An 11,524-nucleotide genomic window follows, 5' to 3' on the forward strand; every position below is an offset into this window, starting at 1 on the left:
GTTTTGCCCTGCTGGACTTAAAATTGTATTATGAGGCAGCAGCGTTTTGCTGGCTGAAAGAATGGATGCTCCTCGAGAATACAGACATTTTGGATCTGGAAGGCTTCAATAACGCATTTGGTTGGCACGCATACCTATGGTATGATAAAATTAAGCTGCATAGTGCCTTTAAAAACCATATTGTCAGAAAAGCATTGTTTAATGTTTGGATAAGATATAAAGATCTATTGGAAAACAAAACCCCTAGATGGGTGTCACCAGTGGAGGCCAAGACAGTGAAGAAACTCAATATGGAGGTCGGATGGCCGAAGTATTGGGAAATCTTGGAACAGGAGGGAGATAAATGGAAATTACAAAGTTACGAGAAAATGAAACATAAAATACAATATTGGCTTCAATATCACCAAATAATGGAGTGTTTCAAACAGGATAGGAAAATTGGCTTTCAGGTGGAAAAATCAAAACTAGAGACTGAACTGTTAGAACCCAATACTAAGAATTTATCAAGAATGTATAACTTTCTGCTGAAATGGCATACACAGGATGAAACAGTTAAATCGGTTATGATTAAGTGGGCACAGGATGTTGGACACAACATTATGTCAGCTGACTGGGAATGGTTATGGAACACCGGCATTAAATTTACGGCATGTAATGCCTTAAAGGAAAACATTATGAAAATGGTCTATAGGTGGTACATGACCCCAGTCAAGCTGGCAAAAATTTATCATTTGCCCGATAACAAATGTTGGAAATGTAAAGAGACTGAAGGTACCTTCTATCACCTTTGGTGGACATGCCCGAAGATTAAGGCCTTCTGGGAAATGATCTATAATGAAATGAAAAAGGTACTTAAATGTACTTTTCCTAAAAAACCAGAGGCCTTCCTCTTGGGCATCGTCGGCCAATTGGTGCCAAAGAGGGATAGAACTTTTTTTATGTATGCTACAACAGCAGCAAGAATACTCATCGCAAAGTATTGGAAGACACAAGATCTACCCACTCTGGAAGAATGGCAGATGAAAGTGATGGACTATATGACACTGGCCGAGATGACAGGCAGAATCCGTGACCAAAGAAAAGAGACGGCGGAAGAAGAATGGAGAAAATTTAAAAGTTATCTTAAGGACTATTATAAACTTGAAGAATGTTAGAGTGTTGTGGTTTTTAGGAATAAAGGGATTCAGCGATATAAGGTCAGAATACAGAAATGACTAAGATGACAGAGGTTGGAAAGCCATAATTGGGAGTTGCTATAAAAATTATGGACTTTGGGATGCAGAAAGGGAGGGGTACGGGGGAGTCCCACAAAAGAGGTGTATGAAAATATGTTACGAAACTATACGTGTTTGTATGTCTTTTTAAGTGTTTGTTTTGTTCTTTAAAATTCTGTAAAACCAATAAAAAATTTTATAAAAAAAAAAGAAGTTCACTAGAGAGCACTACAGTTGTACAGCAATGTCGATGGATTTCTGTCGGGATGTTGACCATCTGTTGTACACACAAATCCAGAGGCAGTGAAAACCCAGCTCATTCAGCTCCTTCAGAGTATCAGATTTATAACCATGATGATCCCACCAGCACTGCCACCACCGAGCTCAGGGAGAAGGGTGAGCCGGCGCTTGTCCTGAGCAGAGGCAACTGTGAAGGAGCATCCTGTTGCCTCTCCATGGACTCTTGGTGGACACCGCTGCTGACCTCCTCCCTTGAGGCAGCTTGTAGCAGTTGCTGCTTGGAGAGCAGGTGAGGAAGAGGAGAGGCAGCGGATGCCAAGGCCCAGCCCCGCCTTACGTGCCGGGTCTGAGGGGCAGGCAGAGGGCAGGGTTGCCCTGGATGGGAAGAAAGTGGACGTAGAGCAGAGTCAAGGAGCCTTGATTTAAACAAAAAAAATACAGTAGACACTCGGGTTGCGAACGTGATCTGTGCCATAAGCATGTTCACAACCCACAGTGTTTGCAACCTGCAGTGCCGCGTGTGCATGCGCAGGGGTCACAATTTGGTGCTTCTGTGCATGCGCAAAGCATGATTTAGTGCTTCTGTGCATGCGCAAGCACCGAAACCCAGAAGTAACCAGTTCCAGTACTTCTGGGTTTGGCGCAGTGCGCAACCCGAAATCGCACAACCCGAAGCGTCTGTAACCCAAGACTGTACATTGTATGCCAGTGTCTAATCTTGCCCCATTCTAAAATTTATTTATTGGTGTGTGTTTTTCTTTTTTAAAAAATCTACCAAAGAATCAAATCAAATTGGGATTAAGAGGCTTCCTTGGAACAGTGGGGGGCAGGTGACCTCTTGGTGAAGTGGGGGGTGGCACTCACCCTTCTAATAGGAAATGCTTGGGAGACACACACAAAAATGGGGTGTCAAGGAGGGTCCGGGGGGTGAGAAATGTCGCTACTTTCATCTGAGGAATGTTGGAGGGTATGATCTCCATTCATTATTATTTTTTAACCACTGTAAATATGGAGACCAAATAAGGTCTGCTTACTAAATCATTTCAAACAGACCAGTCCAGTTGGGTTGGATTATATGAACCTGGAGCCCAGATTCAACATTCATGAAATCCAGCACAACATTTGCACCAGCAGAAGTGGGTTGTCCCACAGGAAGTACTGGGGCTACAGCAATCGGCTGTGCAACCAACCACAAAAACTGTGGTGCCTTCCTGAATCTTCCCTTGCACAAACCATTCTGCTAGCACAACCAGCACACCATGAAGGGACTTTAACTTAGCATGACAATGAACTCCTCCCATGATTCTAGCATCTTAAAGTCACCATAAAGCAAACTGTCTGTCATTAAAGCATGTCAACAGTAATATAACCTGCAGCCACTATATGGCAGTACAAATGGGACAAAAGCTAACAAAGTATATACGTCATAGAGCCTACAAATCTAAAGTGCACACAGTTAATGTATTACTTTAACCTTCATATCAAATGAAACAGTATTTGTTAAAATAAGCAGACCTACAGGCCACACACAGGAGAAAGTCATTTGGATGATCCAGAAACACAGGCCCCCCACACACGGCAGTAATCAATCTACATTTATTGTCCACCCTAAAAGTTTCAGATACTAGACAGAAAATTTTGGAAGCAGTTCTTTCTTCAGTCTCTACATTGCTGGGTTAAAGGTTCTTCAAGCCATGAAGACAAGGGTGAACTTTCCCAGAGTAGAGATGGAATAAAGTAGTTGGGGTGTGTACTAAAATGCTGGTGGGGATTTTATTTTTTTTAAGTAAATTGATATGGAAATAACCAATCAATCATGTTATTTGTATGCCACCTTTCCAAGGTTAAAACCATGCTCAATGCAGCATACAATGAATTTAAAAATTACATAATTATAGACATAACAAAATATGCCATAAACAATAAAGACATCAAAAAGTACATAACCAAACTGAACCAATTCCACATAAATCATAAGAAAATCTAAAATGAGAAACTGAGTGAAATCACAACTGATTCACTCATCCTTAATCTCAATGCATGTGCATGGATACTATCCTCTCATGAAGTGCCTGCCCACTGTCTCGCCAGAGGGTACATGCTCTGGTCATCTCCTGCTTGGACTACTGCAATGCGCTCTATGTGGGGCTACCTTTGAAGGCGACTCAGAAACTACAATTAATTCAGATTTCAGCTGCCAGACTGGCGACTGGGAGCAGCTGCCAGGACCATATAACACTAAAAGAACTACATTCGCTCCCAGTACAATTCAACATGCTGATATTGACCTTTAAAGCCCTAAACAGCTTTGGCTCTGTATACCTGAAAAAGCATCTCCATTCCCATCGTTCAGCCCAACACTGAGGTCCAGCTCCAATGGCCTTCTGGTGGTTCCCTCATTGCGAGAAGTGAAGTTGCAGGGAACCAGACAGAGAGCCTTCTCTGTAGTGGCGCCCACACTGCAGAATGCCCCCCCCCCCCATCAGAAGTCAAAGAGATAAATAAGTATGTGGCCTTCTGTAGACATCCGAAGGCAGTCTTGTATTGGGAAGTTTTTTATGTGTGATGTTGTGTTGTGTTTTTGTATGTTTTGTTGGAAGCCACCCAGAGTGGCTGGGGCAACCCAATAAGATGGACGGGGTACAGAAAATAATTTTTTGTTGTGGCTGCTGCTGCTGTTATTTCATACCTTGATAAAAGACCATTTTGAGCAGTTGATATTGTAGGACAATTATTATTATTTTCTCCTAGGAAAAGAATTGCTTCCCCTTTGGTATTTTTCAATCAATGGAGGGCAGGGTTGTCGAATAATCAAGTAATACAGAAAGTGGTGAAGTGCCTTTCATTGCTCTGAAATGTATTTTTATTTATTTTTAATTGTCTTCTTTTAGCATCATAGTAATTGTTACCATTATTAATTACATTGATATACAACCTTTTCCAGGGACATTTTATCATATGTGGTGGGACTGTAATGTAATTTTAAAAAACTGGGAAATGATATACAATGAATTTAAGAAAATGTTCCATCTGTTGTTGTTGTTGTTTAGTCGTTTAGTCGTGTCCGACTCTTCGTGACCCCATGGACCAGAGCACGCCAGGCACTTCTGTCCTCCACTGCCTCCCGCAGTTTGATCAAACTCATGCTAGTAGCTTCAAAAACACCATCCAACCATCTCATTCTCTGTCGTCCCCTTCTCCTTGTGCCCTCCATCTTTCCCAACATCAGGGTCTTTTCCAGGGAGTCTTCTCTTCTCATGAGGTGTCCAAAGTATTGGAGCCTCAGCTTCACGATCTGTCGGGGTTTCCTCAGTCTCCCATCCTTGTGCTATTAAGACTCTCGCTGCCATTGTCGCAAAAATAAAGATGTTTTTCAACTTCTTTGGCAGGTCTTTCCCTACAATCCCTAACAGAAATGCTTTGGTTGAGGAAATGCTGAGGAAACTCTGTCCTTCCAGTGAGCATGTTCCATCTAACATTTGTAAAAAAAAAAACAAAGCATTTCTGTTAGGGATTGTAGGGAAAGACCTGCCAAAGAAGTTGAAAAACATCTTTATTTTTGCGACAATGGCATCGAGAGTCTTAATAGCACAAGGATGGGAGACTGAGGAAACCCCGACTAAAGAACTATGGCAAGAGAAACTGATGGACTATGCAGAATTGGCAAAACTGACACATAACTTACGGGACAAGGATAACTGTGACTTTAAAGATGAATGGGAACCTTTTACAAAGTACTTAAAGATGCAACAGAGTGAAGGGAATATGAAAAATGGATTATTAATAGGTAAAAATTTAACGTTACAATATTTTAAGATTAAAGACTAGGATAAACAAAGAGGGTAAGGATTTGCTGAACCAACAAACTGAACTGGAATACAAAAAAGGGAGGGAGGGGGGAATGGGGGGAAATTAAGGATGATATGTGTTCAAGATAATATGTTTTGTTTAAATTCCTAATAAAAACTTAATGAAAAAAGGGGGGGAGATACATACACTTCAGGTTACAGACTCCGCTAACCCAGAAATAGTGCTTCAGATTAAGAACTTTGCTTCAGGATGAGAACAGAAATCGTGCTCCGGCAGCACGGCAGCAGCAGGAGGCCCCATTAGCTAAAGTGGTCTTCAGGTTCAGAACAGTTTCAGGTTAAGAATGGACCTCCAGAACGAATTAAGTACTTAACCCGAGGTACCACTGTATAACCTTTTCCTCCAAGAAGTTCAAGAGGGTGGAAATGTTTCTCCCCCTCCCACAACAACCCTGTGAGGTAACTTAGGCTGAGAGGCAATGGCTGGCCCAAGGTCACCTCACTGACGGGAACTGCTTTCCTGTTTTAACCGAGTAACCACACCCGGTAGCTGCCGGCCTGCTTGGATTATTCATTACCTAACCCCTCATTCTACCCACTTCCCTTCCAGATAGTGAGAAACAGGAAAGTCACCAAATCAAAGAGCCCGAGTGATACCCAAGAGTCCCTTGAGCAAAGAAGAAGAAGAGCCCAGAGCCTTTCGCTGCAAAAGGCAGGCATCCTGAAGGAAGAAGATTCAGAGTGGTTGGTCAGGTACCACAACAGCAGGAAGGCAAAGAGCAGGGAAGGAATTGAAGGTACCACCTGAGAGAGAGAGAGACGGAGAGACAGCAGGTCACCCATCAGCTCATCGGGGCAGCCAGAACAGAAGAAGGATGGAGAAAGGAGAAGAAACTATTGTTGCAGAAATGCAAAATGGGATAGAAGGAGGAGAGCAGGCGAACACTATGAGCAATGAGAAGCCACCTATCCCCTCTGGAGAAGACCAGGTCAACACCTTGAGCAATGAGAAGCCACCTATTCTCCCATCTGGAGAAGAACCCTCACAAGTGTTCGATCCACTGATCCCTCCTGCTGGGCCAGCACCAACCATGGATTATGGGGCACCCCCTATGGGCTATGGGGCACCTCCTCCATTCCAACACCCATACCCAGTTTATTATGCCCCACCCGATGCAGGGTCCACAGTAGATCCCATCCTTCAGCCACCACAGACCATCACCATCACACCTGTACAACCCTGCAATGAACCCGATCACCTGGGCTACTCCATCTTTACCATGCTCTGCTGCTGCCTACCCCTTGGTATTGCTGCCTTAGTTTACTCTCTACAGGTGAGTGTGCAAAAAAGAGGGAAGGAAGGAGGGAGGGAAGCAGTGTTATGGGTACAAGGGGATTCCCTCATGATAAAATATCCAGGCAAACAGTTAAGCTTTAGTTTTTACTAAATTCAAGCTTGTTTCCGTTTAGGTGAGACAGAGCCTTCAATTCCCAGAGGGGTCAAGCTCCCCACATTGTCCTCAGTCAATTGTCCATTCCTCGGCGGGGGGGGGGGTCATTATCTTTGATGAACCAAGATCCTCACTTGCCATCCCCTGATCTACACCTCTTATGACATTATACAATGATGCATTGTATTATATTTTCCAATCATGCAGAGACAATGCAAAACAAAAGCCAAAGCAAACATTGAGGTAATTATGAAATAATAATAATAATAATAATAATAATAATAATAATAATAATAATAATAAAGGTTGCTATGTTGAACTTATCTAGATAAAGATCTTGAAGTATATGGATTTGATTGCCCTTGTTATATGAGTTCCTAATGAAAAGGCTCATTTTTCAGCAAAGTAGTCATAGTTCTGTCTGCCTCCTGTCACCCAAATCAGATTAGTCCTTTTCACCATCGAGGCTGTGTACCAGACCTCAATCAGCCAATTTTTCGAGGTCAGCAATTGAATTTCCCCCGAATTATAACCATAAGCATAAATTATGGGGATGCTTACAAGGGAGCCCAACTCCATGAGCATGAAAGGAACCCTGGCTGAGGGAGTGGGTGTCCTACTTTGCATCCCAAGTCCCATCTTTAAAATAAAGGAAGGAAGAGGAGGCAGTTGAAGTTGCCCTTCAGCAGTGACCAAGCAGGGGTGATGCTTGAGACCCACCTTTGATGTTCCACCCTGGTCATTTTCCTTTTGCCCACGCCCTTCTTTCTCCCCCAAAAGTTGCCTCAAGCAGCGTCTGGCTGCCTTGAGTCCTTGGGGCCCTCCCTGGGAGTGGGGTAGTCAAGGTTTTCTTGACTGCGAGGAGAAGCCCAGGTCGGTTCCTTTCCTGGGGTCAAACCCAGCAAGGCAAGTTGTGCTGGACCATCGCAGCAAAAAAGGAAAAATCCATCTGCCCTTCTCAGGAGCTGCGCAGATCCAGGACCAAAGACTTGCCCACCTTAAAGCCTGACTGGCTTATTGTATGGGTGCCACAGAAAGGGCCACCATCGCCAGCCTTGTGATGGGGGGCTTTCCCCCCGGAGTTGTGCAGCTTCCGCAGATGAGAGGGTGTAGGCAAGCAAACCTGGAGTTGGGATCTGGTCCAGCCTCCTTCAATGGCCCAAGCTGCAGCCTGTCTCTGTCTTTCTCCTGTAACCTCTGCGGTGGAAATACTTTGGAACTAAGTGTCCAAAGGTACCCTGGTGGTTCCCTGCAAGGAAGAACCTATTGCGGTTGGCTGCTCTGCCCTAACTCCTCTTAAGGGGGTCTCTGATTGCAGGGGGGGCTCTTGTGGCTGCTGCTCCCCCCACCCAGCAGCTTCCAGATTGTGAAGGAAGCGGGGCAGGGCCCACACAGACGTCCAAGATTCAGCCATGACATGAGGGGCATAGCTAGGCAGGAGGTCTAGGCTGACTCCTCCATTACTGGTCTTGGCAGCCCTACTGCCGTCAGGAGATTGGGTGGGGTGGGGCACAGCCTCTTGAACAGCACAAAAAGGTATGCAGGCCCTGGAGTGAAGGAGTTTCAGCTCTGTGGGCTGAAACTCCTGAGAATCATAGAATCATAGAATTGTCAAGTTGGAAGGGACCTCAAGAGTCCAACCACCTGGAATGCAGAAATCTCAGTGAGGTCATACATGACAGATGGCTATCCAACCTCTACTTAAAAATCTCCAGTGAGGTCCACCACCTCTCGTGAGAGTCCATCCCACTGTCAAACAGCTCTTACTGTCATCAAGTTTAGTCAGAATCTCCTTTCTTGTAACATGAAGCCATTGGTTCAGGTCGTACCCTCGGAGCAGGAGAAAACAAGCTTGCTCAAACCTCCAAGCTTGGGCTTGCAAGCTTTAGGACCGTTACTGGAAATCCATGTCTCTCATGGAAGGTGTGGAGATGTTGGAGATGACGCAGGTATGCTAGGTGAGCATGTGAGGCTGGAGTGTCCTTGGTACCCTTTGGATAATGGGCCATGCCAGAGAAGAAAGGTTATCCAGTGTGGTGGTTATCCAGAGCCAGTGTGGTGTAGTGGTTAAGAGCGGTGGACTCGTAATCTGGGGAACTGGGTTCACATCTCTGCTCCTCCACATGCAGCTGCTGGGTGACCTTGAGCAAGTCACACTTCTCTGAAGTCTCTCAACCTCGCTCACCTCACAGAGTGTTTGTTGTGGGGGAGGAAGGGAAAGGAGAATGTTAGCCGCTTTGAGACTCCTTTGGGTAGTGATAAAGCAGGATATCAAATCCAAACTCTTCTTCTTCTTCTATCCTGTTCATCCCAGGCACTTTCACTTATCTCTCTTCCCAGACCAAAGATGCCAACCGCATGGGAAGGATCGTGGTTGCAAAGCAAAAATCCAGGAAGGCACTGAAGTTGGCCCACTCAGCAGTTGGCACAGGGATTGTATTCCTCATTATGAACATCGCACGACTGGTGCTTTTCCCTGACAAGAACTGAAGATAAACTGTGCATCGGTCATATTTGTAATGCACCACACACCAGCACACATGCATATTCATGACACACTGCTTTTCAGCCTAAGCTACCGCTCAGGGTTTTTGTGGCAATTCAATGTGAGGTCTGGGACGGAGGCACCGCAATGGGGTGCAAGATGCCTTGGACTCCAATGCTGCGCCACAGTGGGAAATAAGACAAGGTGCAAATGCCATAAACTCTGCATTCCCCTCATTGAAAGCTTCCAGTGTAGAATAAACCAAACTTCTTAAAGATGCTACAGTCTCTGCTGCATCTTGATTCTCAACCATGGCTCAGCGTCTGGAACCCCTGATATCTTGCTACCGCCCAGCAGAGCGGGGGGACGGGGGGGGCAAAACCTTTGTAGCTATATAAGCAGCCCTCGAAGATGCATTTTTTAAAAAATAAAATAAAATTATTGAATTTTCTGTTTTACATTTTAGAATATTCATTTTTACATCCTTAAGATAGCAATGGCTTCCCTTCTTCTCTTTCCGTGGTTCATTTTACATATCATAAATCCCTGCATATTTTACAGAAACTATACCATTCAGTATTCCATTATTATGTACGTCATAACTTATTTACACAGTTGAATTTATCTTAGCACTGCCAGCATTTTCAGCTTTGCACAGTTATTTCCCATATATTCAATAAACGTTTTCCAATTTTCTCTAAATGTATGTTCTTCTTGTTCTCTTATTCTATACGTTAAGTCTGCAAGCTGCGCATATTCTGTCAACCGAAGTTGCCACTCTTCTTTGGTTAGGACCTCGTTCGTTTTCCATTTGGGGGCTAAAAAAGCATGGGCTGCAGTAGTGGCATACATGCAATACATGTTTATTCACTCCAATGAATTCCTAATTCTGCACCAGTGTCAAATTGACCCATACTTTGCTTTCCTTTTAATATATCTCAGTGCCGTCCTCCTTCTGCTGCCAGCAAGGCTATAAGTCCAGCCTTGGTAGAGGATCTTGGCGAAAGCTGTTCTCCGGCAGCAGCCAGCTCCCAGCAAGGGAGGATTTGCTTGCCTTGATAACAGGCTGAATGAGTTCCAGCTGCTCAGCTTGAAGCCATCATTTCGGCAGCAATTGTGCTGCAGGGAAAGGACCTTGGGGCCGAGGTCTTGGAGAGTGAGGGAGGCAGTTCCAAATGACCACCAAGATGCATTATATTGTGGGAATTTGCTTGCAGAAATGTGTGCATTAGTCCAAACAGAATACGGAACTATGTTTCTTGGGGAAAATTCACAGTAAAGTATGGGTGAAATTTCATGAGGATTTTAAAAAAATTAAATTAAATTGTTGCAGAAATGCGGAGAACTGAATTTATGGCTGGAAAAATACAGAACCTGGAGAACCAAAATTGACAATTTGCCCGTTCCTGGCCAGCATTCATGCCAACTCCATTCGGGCCCTGGGTGCCCAAGCACCCACAAAATTCTCCATGGAGGGGCTGGACACCCACAAATTTTGGTGCCAGGGCCATGCACGCTGCATGGCACCCACAGCCCTGGGCACCCATGGTTGCGGGCCAAGTTGGCACTCCTGCTGGCCAGGACAGAAGCTATCCCTTATTGTGACACAGGAGATGCTGCCTGGGTCTCCTCCGGGGGGGGGGCAGAGCCTTCCACTAAACACCTCAAGCATTTGATAAATACCAGTTTATTTTTGTTTATTTTTCCATTATTTTTATTAACTTTTCTGTTTTACATTTTAGAATATTCATTTTTATATCCTGAAAGTATCAATGACTTCCCTTCTTCTCTTTTGATGGTTCATTTTGCATAATATAAATCCCTGCATATTTTATGTAAACTAAACCATTGAGTATTCCATTATTACAGTACATCCGTCAAAACCTATTTACACTGCTGAATTTATCTTAATGCTGCCCACATTTTCAAATATACACCACTTCCCCCCCATAAACATTTTCCAATCTTCTTTAAACATACGTTCTTCTTGTTCTCTTATTCTGTATGTTAACATATGTTCTATATGTTAACATATAGAATAAGGTAAATACCAGTTTAGCTCCAGAGATTTCCTCCCATTCACCATGAGTTGTGGCAGGGCTATGCTTTGTCCCCATTGCTTTTTGCATTAAGCTGTTTGCTGCAAGTGTTGCTAGGAAGACAAGAACAAAGGTGATGCTGGCAAGGGCAGCAAGCCATAAAAACCAGTTTGCTAATGGTACCACATTATGCATTACAGAACCAGTTATCCTCTTTATCAGTTTTGCAAGGGGCTTATTACACAGCTTCTGGGTTCCAAGTAAATCACATAAAATGAGAGATTCT

General features: G+C 44.1%; 1 long non-coding RNA gene across 1 annotated transcript; it reads left to right on the forward strand.

The window, feature by feature from the left end:
* Positions 1-6,480: 6,480 nt before the first annotated feature.
* LOC309537425 lies at positions 6,481-9,901 on the forward strand. Its single transcript, XR_014221915.1, has 2 exons — positions 6,481-6,597; positions 9,055-9,901. It is a non-coding gene; the product is annotated as an uncharacterized lncRNA (long non-coding RNA).
* The last annotated feature ends 1,623 nt before the right edge of the window (positions 9,902-11,524 follow it).

This window comes from Podarcis vaucheri, assembly GCF_965113315.1.
Source record: "Podarcis vaucheri genome assembly, chromosome: 7".
Taxonomy (NCBI): Eukaryota; Metazoa; Chordata; class Lepidosauria; order Squamata; family Lacertidae; genus Podarcis; species Podarcis vaucheri.